The sequence below is a fragment of the Suncus etruscus genome, chromosome 9 (assembly GCF_024139225.1).
Source record: "Suncus etruscus isolate mSunEtr1 chromosome 9, mSunEtr1.pri.cur, whole genome shotgun sequence".
Taxonomy (NCBI): domain Eukaryota; kingdom Metazoa; phylum Chordata; class Mammalia; order Eulipotyphla; family Soricidae; genus Suncus; species Suncus etruscus.
In genome coordinates, this window is record NC_064856.1 from 7,312,646 (window position 1) to 7,324,419 (window position 11,774).

Sequence of the window (11,774 nt, forward strand, 5' to 3'; positions counted from 1 at the left end):
CAGAACAATCCCAGCTCAAATGAGAGCAAGAAAGTTAGACATTGCAGCCCTGGGACAAAAGGTCTGGCAGGAGTAAGGAGATGGGGCTGGAGTGAGGCGCTTCCAGAAACTCAAAGACTAGACCTGACTCCTGCTCTGTCATGCATCCTGGTCCTATCTGATAGCAGAGCTGTAGTCACAAGTACCAGGGCTGGTTCTGGGCCCACCAGGTTGTCCTCATCTCCGAAGTCTTGCTTCAGGGCCTTTTCCTCTCACTGACTGCCCCATGGTGCCTCTCTGTCCTCATCCTGGCACGCTGGGCCCTCTCATTACCCCATTTGCCTTCTCTCTCTCTAAACAGCTCTTTTCTGCAGCCCAGCAAGGTGGTGACCTGCTCCCTGGACACGACTGGGAAGTCTTTGGGCAGAAAGCAAGTGCCTATGATCCAATCAGTTTGGCAGTTTCTTTCCTACAAGACTTATTAGTACCTTTAATTCCCTGAAGTGGATTCTGAGTCTCTCCCAGAGTGGGAAATACATTTGTCACTTTTTTTTTTACTCTTTTTGTTCCCTTTACTCCCTGCCTATCAGAATCCTACTGGTTTCTCCATCCAGTTTGTGTATTTGGTTGGTTTTGGAGGGGCAAGGGGTGTTTGAGCGTATCCACTGAGGCTCAAAACTTACTACTTTTTCTAAACTCGGGGAACCAGAGTGGTGCCAGGGATAGAACCTCATGCAAGACAAATATCTGAACCCCTCGGAACAGTCTTTGAGATGTGTTGTTGTACCCCTACTTCAGAACATCCTGACTCAGCAGTGAACTCCCAGACAAAGTGAAAGGTGGATATGACTGGTTCCTTTCGTTGCTGAAGGTGTTTCAGACTTGGTCCATCCCTCCTTCGCTTGAGGGAGGTGCCTGGGAGGATCCTAACTGGCAGTGCCATTAGAATACAAGTCTTCATAGCAAACTAAATTTGGGCAGAGTAAGTTGCTATCCTGAGACCATCCCACCCTCTATCCATATATCCTGAGCTCTACCCTCTGCTCCCAGGAAGAAACAAAAATCCCTCAATTTTCAGTACACTGGGAGAATAGTCCCCACAAAGACTCCTGAAACCAGCTGTGGCAGATATAAGAACAGTCCTGCCCTGCAGCTTGGATCCCCAGGCCACCCCCACCTCCTGGTTCTCAGCTCCAGTCTCCCACACCCACATAGGCACCCACTGCTGCTCAGACTGTGGGACTTTCAGCAGAAGCTGTCTGCCTTTAAAGCTGGTGTCCTCTGCCTCTCCCAATCTCCTGGGTCCCAGGCTGGCTACAGGAAGGGTGCTGGGAGCAGATTGGCTGCCCACAGAGCCGGGTACAGCTGGGGGCAGAGATAAGGTGCCCTATGCTCTGTTGCATGCCACTGCCCTGGAAAGACACCCTTTTTGTGGTCAGGAGCACCTTCAGTCAGATCCCCGAGGCAGCAGGTCTCCATGAAAATTATTCCCTCAACGCCACCTCCCTGCAGAGTGGGCCCTACCACCATTTATCCCTTCTGCACAAACTCCAATCCAGGGCCTAAATGCTTCCACATCTCGGCTACATTTGTGATCGCAACTGCCTGGCCCCCCGAGTCTGGGTCCTCCATCCTTGCTCCACCAAGAATGATATGTGGGCCAGTTGGGCACTACCTGAGCCAAGCAGAAAGATTGGGACTGGGGTGCTACTCTCAGACTGCAACAGAACCAGAAACACACATAAATATAAGAAGCACTTTCAAACCAGTGCTGTGTCAATTTATTGCCCTCAAGGCCTAGAAGCTTCCAGGGCCCCAGGAAAGAAAGACTTAGCAGTCCAGGCCATTCCCAGATGGACCTTTATTTATTTATTTGGTTTTTGGGCCATACCCAGTGACACTCAGGGGTTACTCCTGGCTATGTGCTCAGAAGTCACACCTGGCTCAAGGGACAATATGGGATGCCGGGGATTGAACCCAGGTCCGTCCTGGGTCAGCGAATGCAAGGCAAATACCCTACCAATGCATTATCACTCCAGCCCCTTCCAGTTGGACTTTTACCTTATTCTTCAGATGTGGGCTCCTCCCACTCACATACTACAGGAACATCATTTCCTTCTTAATGGCCCAAAGCCACCACTCAGGGTTTCAGCACCCTGTAGAAACACCACCACTTCCAAGAAGTTGTCCTGGACTACATGCCAGGACATCCCACCTGGCAGGGCTCACTCCCCTTTCACACAAAGTGAGGGACCAGATCCTGCATTCCCTGCATCTGAGCCCCTCAGAGTATGCTGTCAAGAAGTTTACCCTGAGCTCTAGTCTACTAAACTCTAATGCAACAAGGGCTTTGGCCTCCACTCACTCACAGACCAGGACTTGGACAGTGTGGATAAGCCCTGTGCATGTTGCTGTCAGGGAAGCCAGTACCCCAAGAACCATGGGTCAGGTGGTTTCTGACCATGATGTGTACCTTCTGTGCTGCAGTTCCCAAAAGTCAGCCAAGCATGCCAACCATTCCTCCTCCCTCTCTTTCTGGGATGCTGGCAGGTTCAAGCACACAAATTCCCTTAAATTCTGCAACACCATTCTACTTTAATCAGCACACTCTTGCTTACTTAGCCAGCCACCTAGTCTCCCCAGATGCTAAGGCACCTGCCCAGAGGTATCCTCAGGCCCAAACAGGCAAGAGGGCAGGTCAGGGCTGCTGCGCCCTGCTCCCACTTCCTCCTTCCCTCCTGGCCCAGTTTCTCCTGGCAGCTCAGGAACCCCAGGGGAAGCCCTCACTCCTTTTCCTAGGGTTGCAGTCAGGCACCCCAGCATGTTCCCACCTCCCACAACCTCTGGGACACCAAGGGAACAAAATCTTCTGACCCCAGTGTACAGAGACAAAAAAAAGTGACAAGTAGTGGAGGTTAAGCTATTTTCAGTTCCCCTTTCTCAGTTCCCTCAGTTCTGCCCTCAATTAGACACTGGTTTCCCCAGGCCAAGTCTCCCCCTCACTAAACATTCTAGATGAAATCCAAAACGGGCCAGAAACCCTGGCCTGACCTCCCAGAAATTGATGTGTATGTATGTCTGTCTGTCTGTGTTGGGATTCTAAGAGCTAGACAGAAAAAGTAATGTGGTGATGCCACACCCAAGTGGGCTGACATGCTAATAGTGGCCTTTCAAGCAAGGAAACTGTGTTTGTAGCCAAAGCAATTGATTTTTCAGCACCCTGAAATCACAATGCCATGCCCATAATGCTAGCTGATTGCTCAGGGTCCTGGAACTGTCCTGGTAGAATCAGAGGAGGAAGAAGCAGAGAAACTCAGTTACAAGAATAAGGGAGGACCTTTTATACCTTTAAGAATGGGGCTTCTTTCTTACCACCCCAGGCCAGGTGCCCTGGGAGGAAAGGGAGGTGGGGAACCACTTGTCTGTTAAGCTTCAACTGGCATATCTGAGAGGCAGGGAGCAATGGAGAGTGGAAAAGGTGAGAGTAGAGTATGGAGCCTGGATCTGATTGACTGAGCTCAACTCCTCACTCGGTCACTACTGAATTATGAGTCAACCTCAGTCTTCCACCTGTAAAATGTGAGTAAAACCTACCTTAGAGAGTTATTTTGTTGTTGTTGTTGTTGTTGTTGCTGCTGCTGCTGCTGCTGTTGTTTGGGGGGACACACCTGGCAATGCTCAAGGCTTACTTGGCTCTCTGCTCAAGAATCACTCCTGGCAGGCTCAGGGGACTATATAGGGTGCCAGGGATCAAACATAGGTGGGCTGCATGCAAACCAACCTACCTGCTATACTATTGCTCCAACCCTGCCACATTAGAGAGCTATTAAGAGAATGAGAACTGAGTTAATATTTGCAGTCCTCAGAACAAGGCTGGTGCCCACAAACTTCACTAGGCCCTGGCCTAACTCTTGGCCTCTACCTTATTCCTTCCACCCAATATGGCCTCCTGTTTCAAGACTTTTCCAGATTTGCCATCCTAACCCCAGATCCAGACCCACAGTCCCTCCCTCTATTATTCACCAATGTTACACTTGCTCCATCACTGTTTCCTCTGTTCAGGGCTCAGCCCCCATTCTCTCCCCTAGATCTGATGTGCCCTGGTTCTGTTCTTTGTTCTTAGTGCTCTGGCCACACAATTCAATTCTCAGCAGCACATCTGTGCCAACAAGCAAGCTAAGCTGGGGATAGAACAAGGGTCTCCATAAAGATGCACCCATCTCAGCTTATTCCCCATCAACTTCCTGCCCCCTAGGGATGGGTACCCAACCATCATCCATGGGAGTGAACTGAATAGGTGTCTGTCTGCACAGGCCATTTGCACTTGCTGAGTCACACACACACACACACACACACACACACACACACAGAAATAATTTCAACCGATAGTGACCCACACAGACTCTATGTGTCCCATACCCAGGCCAAAATCATCCTGGTCAGACAGCCCTGCCTTCCAGCTACTAGAATCTTCTCTACTTCCCTTTTTCACATCCCACTAGTCCTCAGAGATTCTGCAGTGATTTGCACAAATGCTTTTGTGAAAATCAAATGAAAATCCTTGGGTCATTTGAAGTTTAGAGTCCTTCTTGAGGATGTGGCTCAGTAGTAGAGCACCTGCCTTGCATGTTGGGGTTGAGTCCTGTCAGTATTAGAGAGAAAGGAAGAAGGAAGAAAGGAAGGAAAGGAGGGAGGAAGAAAAGAAGGGAGGGAGGGAGGGAGGGAGGGAGGGAGGGAGGGAAGAAGGAAGGGAGGGAAGGAAGAAGGAAGGAAGAAGGAAGGAAGAAGGAAGGAAGGGAGGGAGGGAAGAAGGAAGAAGGAAGGAAGGAAGGAAGGAAGGAAGGAAGGAAGGAAGGAAGGAAGGAAGGAAGGAAGGAAGGAAGGAAGGAAGGAAGGAAGGAAGGAAGGAAGGAAGGAAGGAAGGAAGGAAGGAAGGAAGGAAGGAACCCTTCCAACCTAGTCCAGCCCTGACTCCAGACTTCTTGAGCTTTGGTTACATGTCCAGCATAATGTTTGAAGCTTGGAATTTAGCACTATGCTATCCAGTCAAGGCTCCAGACCTGAAGAATACAGCAAGGCCAGAAAAAAGAAACAGGAGTTAAAGTGCTTGCCCTTATGTAGCTGATTCCATTTCAATCCCTAATTTCTTCTCTAGGAATAAGTCCTGAGCACTACAAACCCCACCCACCTCCAATAAAAGGCCAGATAAAGCATACAGCTATAACCAATGATTATAGAAAGACAATTCGTTTTTTGGGAGGAGGGCCCACACCCGTTAATGCTCAGGGGTTACTCCTGGCTATGCGCTCAGAAATCACTCCTGCCTTGAGAGACCATATGGGATGCAGGGGGATCGAAATGAGGTCCATCCTGGGTCAGCCACGTGCAAAGCCAACGCCCTACCGCTGCACCATAGCTCCAGCCCCTGGCAATTTTAATTCTAAAAAGTAAACCAGGATCCATGGAAACAGCTCAAAAGGCTTGTGTGGGGCTTGGGGAGCACATCAGGAGTAGTCTTAGAGCACCTCTGGGTTGGCCCCCAAATAAATAAAACAAAAATTAACTAATATCTCAACAGATAAATGATGATGAATAATGCCAGGGTTTAGAGAAAAGAGATGATCTAACCACTATTATTTTTCTCTCCTGTCTTTCTTTTTTTTCCTTTCTTTGCAGTGCAGGGACTCAATCCATGGCCTCAAACATTCAAGGCCTACAAAGCCACATCTTTAATACCTTTCTTGTTTTTTTGTTTTGTTGTTCCGGGGCCACACCTGGAGGCGCTCAGGGGTTACTCATGGCTCTGGGCTCAGAAATTGCTCCTGGAGGGTTTGAGGGACCATATGGGATGCAGAGGATCAAACCTGGGTCGGCCACATACAAGGCAAATGCCCTATCCGCTGTGCTATCACTCCAGCCCCCAACCTTTAATATTTTTCTAAATCAACCTTGCCGTTGTATTACAGTGAATCAGAGGACCCACCTGGGATTGGGCAAAGGAGGGAGTAACTATTCCAACAGGTAGGGCAAGGCTGAAGGTGGCCCGGGGCAGGGAAGTCAGAGTGTGAAACGTGCCTGACACAGATTTGTGCAGAAACCAGCAGAAGATTCCCAGTGGGGTTAGCTGTGGGAGGACGGCAGGGTTGCCATCTACTTGCCTGTCTTTAACAGTGTGGGGCAGGAGAAGGGTGGGCACATACTAAGATGAGAAAGCAGTAGTTAGGGTGCTGTTCCTCCCATTTTTCATACCTGAGGCATCCAGGACACCATTAATCAGAGAGGCACAGGCAGGAAACCATCCTGAGAAAGGGGGCCCAGGCAGGACTTGGCTGTGGCTATTTGCCTCACACACACTGCCAGCCTCATAACAACAAAGGGAAAGGGAATCAACACTTTTTATATAAGTCAAAATTTAAAAACTAGTTTTTCTCTTTTTTGTTTACCTCCCCCACCCATGGTACCAAATCCAGACAGTCGAATGTTCATTTGGTGGACATAAAAACTGATCAGATATGAATACCAAAGCCAAAGTCAACGACAACATAATCGATACCCAATCTACAACAAGCTGTACAAGGGGGGGGGGGGGGAACAGTTGCACTAGCATTACGGGGGTAAAGGAGGGAGATGTGGGATGCATGCTGGGAACAGGAGAGGAAGGACAACATTGGTGGTGGGAATGCCCGTCACTTATTGTCAACTATGTGCCTCAAATACTACTGTGAAAGAATTGTAATTCACTTTGACCACAATAAAAAAAATTTTTTTTAACTAAATAAACATCATTACAAGTAGATCTGCACGTATGAAGATACAGACTTGGTATGAAAGTTCTAAGAAAGTCTGAGAGCTCTGTTTGGTTTTATGTCCCCACGCAGCATAGCTCGGAAGCAGCTCCTAGTTCAGTGCTGAGGGATGTTTCCAGCGGTTTTCCAGGCTCTGAGCCAGGCCTCCCCTCTGCAAAGTGCATTCTCCTAGCACCCAGACAGACCCACTAAGACCCAGACAGACCCACTAAGACCACTATCAAGAAGTAGAGAGAGGAGACATAGAGGAGGAGCGGGAGAGGTCAGAGCTCTACCTGGGCCCTTCAGCAGGGCCGCAGAGCGGAGAAGTTTCTCCAAGACAACCGAGGCAGGGTGGCCAGGCCAGGAAGGGCCTGCTGCTTTCCCGCTACCAAGAACCAAAGCGACAGGATGCAGGTGCCAGGCCTTCCTTGGGAGGCACAGCTCCCAAACTGTGTGTTCTCCATTCGCACCCGGGCTGGTGACCCCGGAAACCTTCCCTTGGGCAGCTGGCTAAGGCCAAGGACCATTAGCAGTGGCCCGGGCAGGGCTGGCACGGAATGTGCCACCACCAGCAGCTTCTGCAAACAACCGGTGGCCACATGTCGCCATCTGTGCCAGCCACGGTGCTTGCTGTGTGTCCTGAAGCCACTCAATACCTTCCTTTCCTGGCAGAAGAAAGTCTGGGGGGTTGCCGACTTGGGGTGCACGGGGTTCTTCGTCTGAGACAGACACCCTAATGCTCTGCGATGATGCCCCTGGTCTCCTCAAAGCTCCTCCAAGCGTCCTCCAAAGTAAGCCCTGGAACCCCTCTCCACCACCCCCGGCCCTTTTGCGCTCTCTCAGCCCGCAAGTGGGCAAGTGGGGCGCCGCCTGGAAGTCCCCCAGACACAGCCCCTGGGTGGGAGCTGGTGTCCCCCCAAAACCCAGAGACCGAGGAGACCCCGAGAGCTTCGCCCTTCTCTCTCCCGGGCGCCCAGCATCTGCGCCGCGCCCGGCTTTGTCTGCGCCCCTGGAGCGCACCCGCCGGGCGCCCCGGCGACTCCCCTCTCGGGGTCCCCGGGCCGGCCCACCCGGCCGATCCCCCCGACGTTTGCCAGGGGCGACACCCGAGCCCCGGGGCCGGTCCAGCCCTCGGCCCCGCCCGCCCCGGGGCCCCCAGCCCCGAGCCCCCCGAGCGCGCGCGCGGTACCTTTCCCTGCGGACCCGGGAGACAGTGCGCGCCGGCTGCGCTCCACCTCGGCCTGGCTTCCTCCTCCAGCCGCCGCCGGGACGGTAGGGGCCCGAGCCAGCCGCCGCGGCCTGTGTGGGGCCCCGCTCCGCTCCGCCTCGCTCCCCGGCCCGGCCCACCCCGCCCGGCCCCCGCTCCGCCCCGGCTCCGCCCCGGGCCCGCCCGCTTCGCCCGGCACAGTCGGGACGCGGTGGCCGCGGTCGCCACTGTCCCGGCGGGGCGAGGGTCCCCGGCCCTCCGTCTCCTGGAACGCTTCAGCATGCAAGCTCGGCCCCCACTCAGTGCGCTTGCCACTTAAGCGGAAAGATCTTGGGGGTCAAGGGGGCGGTGGTGGAAGGACTCAGGATCTCCCACAGCAGCTTTCCATTGCACACCCCCCCCCCCCCCAGTGTCTCCAGAATTTCCGCGGGGCCTGGGGCAGCTCATCCGTCCTCGCCTGGCAAGTGTTCCGTGGGAGCTGGGCTCTTGTCCTGGGCAATCTTGCAATCTTGCTCTAGCCCCCCAACGAACCCAGAATCATTTGTCCAAGCACACACAGACACACACACACACACCACACATACACACACCACACCCACACACACCCCACACACCACACACACACACACACACACACACCACACATACACACACCACACCCCACACACACCCCACCCCACCCCACCCCCACCCCCACCCCCCCCACACACACACACACGACTGAAGGAGTGCAGAGGTCTCCTTTTGGGAATTGGAGGTTAGGAGAGAAGTTCCACCCTTCTCCGTAGATCCTTACCTTATGGTTTAGGAGAGCCAAAAGCTTCTTAGTAGAAGGAAGGAAGGAAGGAAGGAAGGAAGGAAGGAAGGAAGGAAGGAAGGAAGGAAGGAAGGAAGGAAGGAAGGAAGGAAGGAAGGAAGGAAGGAAGGAAGGAAGGAAGGAAGGAAGGAAGGAAGGAAGGAAGGAAGGAAGGAAGGAAGGAAGGAAGGAAGGAAAAAGGAAGAAGAAAGAGAGAGAAAGAAAAAGGAAGAAGAAAGAAAGAGAAAGAAAGAAAGAAAGAAAGAAAGAAAGAAAGAAAGAAAGAAAGAAAGAAAGAAAGAAAGAAAGAAAGAAAGAAAGAAAGAAAGGAGGGAGGGAGGGAGGGAGGGAGGGAGGGAGGGAGGGAGGGAGGGAGAGAGAGAGAGAGAGAGAGAGAGAGAGAGAGAGAGAGAGAGAGAGAGAGAGAGAGACCACAGAACTGCTTGGTTTTTTTTTCTTTCTTTCTTTCTTTTTAAAGACTACTCCCAACTCAATCTTCAGGGGCTCATAGCGTGTGTCTCGGATCAAACCTAGATCTTCTAAATGCAAAACATGTGCACTACCACTTTGAACTAGCTCCCTGTCTTCCTCCCCTGAACACTTTTATGTGAGCAATGAAGAGGCTAGCATCCCCCCCCCCCCCAAATTCAGCTCAAAGGATGGTATCTGGCTGTAGGAATAGCAGTGACAGAGGCATTGAATTTCTTGCCAAAGAAAAAAGAGCAGTTGTGTCTTGCTGCAGAACAAGTCATATCCAAAACTTGTCTTAGGGCTGAAGGTCACACTTCAGATAGGAATAAAGGCCCTTGCCTTGCATGAGTTTGATCCCTGGCACCACACATGGTTTCCATACCACCAACATGGCTCACTCCTGAACCAGGAGTACCTCTGAGTTCTGCCAGGTGGGAGCCAGCTCTCCCTGCACCCAAATAAAAACATAAAGTCCGTGGCTTAAAATGACATTGATGTCCTGTTAGTCATGAGTCTTGGGGCTCAGCTCAACAGTTCTGCTACTGCAATGTGACACTGACCAGCTGAAAACTCCACTGAGCCTAGACCATTAAAATCTCTTCTCTTCAGTAGGCTAGTTTTCCCCAGGGTTAAAATGGAAGTTGTCTGAAAATCTCATCCCATAACTGTTTCTTCCCATGCATAGTTTTTCGTGCATTCTATTAAAGAAAATCATATTATCAGTCCAAGCTCACGGATAGGCTGAATGGACTACCTCTCCTGAGAGTTGTCCTAGTCTGCCAGAGGGCTACTGCAACAATGCACTACTGTAGCAGGACAGCCCCTGAAGAGGTTGACTGATGGAGGGATGGAGAATGAGGCCCTTTTCTTCCAGCTCGGAGCACGTGTCTGCCACCCTGTCTAGCCCACGGTTCTGAGGTGAAACGGCGGGTAAACAGCTCGCAGACAATCAGGCTCGTGGAAATATTTGCTTTATTCGGATGGACAAAACTGAAGTCCAAAGACTCCGATTCAGTTCCAGCCAGCAAAAAGCCTCTCGCCTTCCACAGACCCTTGCTCTTATAGTCCAGAGTCAGGTCCCACCCAATGGTGGGATCAGATACCAACCAATGGTGGAAGCAGAATCAGGTCCTACCCTAGGGTGGGGGCAGAATGCCAGGTCACACCCTAGGGTAGGGCACAATCACCTAATCAGATTAGGGTGAGCAACATAGTAATCCCCCAAAATATTTACATACACAACAATTCCCCCTTTTGTTTTTAGTAAACAAACAATATTGTCTACAATTATTAAAAGAAAAATTAGTCAATAATAAAAGAGCGGCTGTTTGCATAAGCGCATCACAGGAAAATGTAAAGAAAAACTTCTAACCTAAGCACAGGGTGTCTAAAACCAGAAACATGTATCAAGGAATCAACTACAAGCTCCTGAGAAGATAAATCTAAGACGTACATAGATCTTTCGAAGAGACACCAGAAAGGTTGTGTAGCAGGCAAGAAGAAGCACCTTTTCTTTATTTGTTGTTGTTGTAGGTGGTGGTGGTGGTCGTTTTTGGGTCACACCTGGCAGTGCTCAGGAGTTACTCCTGACTCCACGTTCAGAAATCGCTCCTGGCAGATACCGGCATTTGAACCAATGACCTTCTGCATGAAAGGCCAACGCCTCGCCTCCATGCTATCTCTCCAGCTCCATTTTCATTCAAGTTCAGGTAGACCAGAAAGCCCATCTTTGAGGGCATTGAACTAGGCCTTTATTTCGGAAGAAGTGGCACATACACCCTCTGCACAGTGGGGAGCCACTGCAATGATGATCAATAGGTATCTGAACTTAGTCCAAGTTCTTAATCCGGTCTGAAGTCCATAAGATGTCTGAAATTGATGTCGACTATTTATAGATGGGAGCTTAAGTCACAAACCAAAACAAAATGTTTAAGGCAGAGACCCTCCCTGTGTAAATAAACAACTTGAGGGCCCATCCAAAATGGATGGAACCTTCTATAAACCTAGTATTTTGCCTATGATGCGCCCACGCAAAAAACCCTGAGAACAGACAAAAATATCATTTGGGAAATTATAGACAATAATATATAACTCACAAACCTAAAGTCAAGAAAGCAAAACCTTAATGTAATACTACATCGATTCCTAATATTAAAAACTAAAATAGAAAAACATTAATTACGATAGTCAAAAGAAGCGTAGTACCAAACATAACTTCAAAGGATTACAGTTATAGGAAAAACAACAGATGTAATTTCTACAGAGTTCAATACCAATCTGTAAATATGAGGGGTCTGGAACTCCAAAAAGACCGGCAGAAGACACTTGATGGGTCTGGAAAAGCCGGTTGAAGCCTTGTACAGGAGATAACATCAAGCTGAATGAAGAAGGAAGGCCAGTACAGTCATCCATGTGTTGGGGCATCCCCAAGCGTTACATCATTACATCATAAGTTGGTTGGGCTTCTGTATTTCCTTTGGGATCGGTGCAATCTTGGGGTAGCCATTGTAGAAACGGTCAACAATAGCATTTT

The 11,774-nt window shown here is 50.4% G+C and overlaps 1 protein-coding gene across 1 annotated transcript in view; it reads right to left on the reverse strand.

Moving 5' to 3' along the window:
- The window catches only part of SMOX (spermine oxidase), a 51,584-nt gene extending 43,530 nt beyond the window's left edge, over nucleotides 1–8,054 (reverse strand). Inside the window, exon 1 of the mRNA XM_049779461.1 lies at nucleotides 7,957–8,054. The gene's annotated coding sequence lies outside the window, so the exon portion shown is untranslated. The remainder of the gene's footprint in view (nucleotides 1–7,956) is intronic.
- Between the last annotated feature and the right edge of the window lie 3,720 nt (nucleotides 8,055–11,774).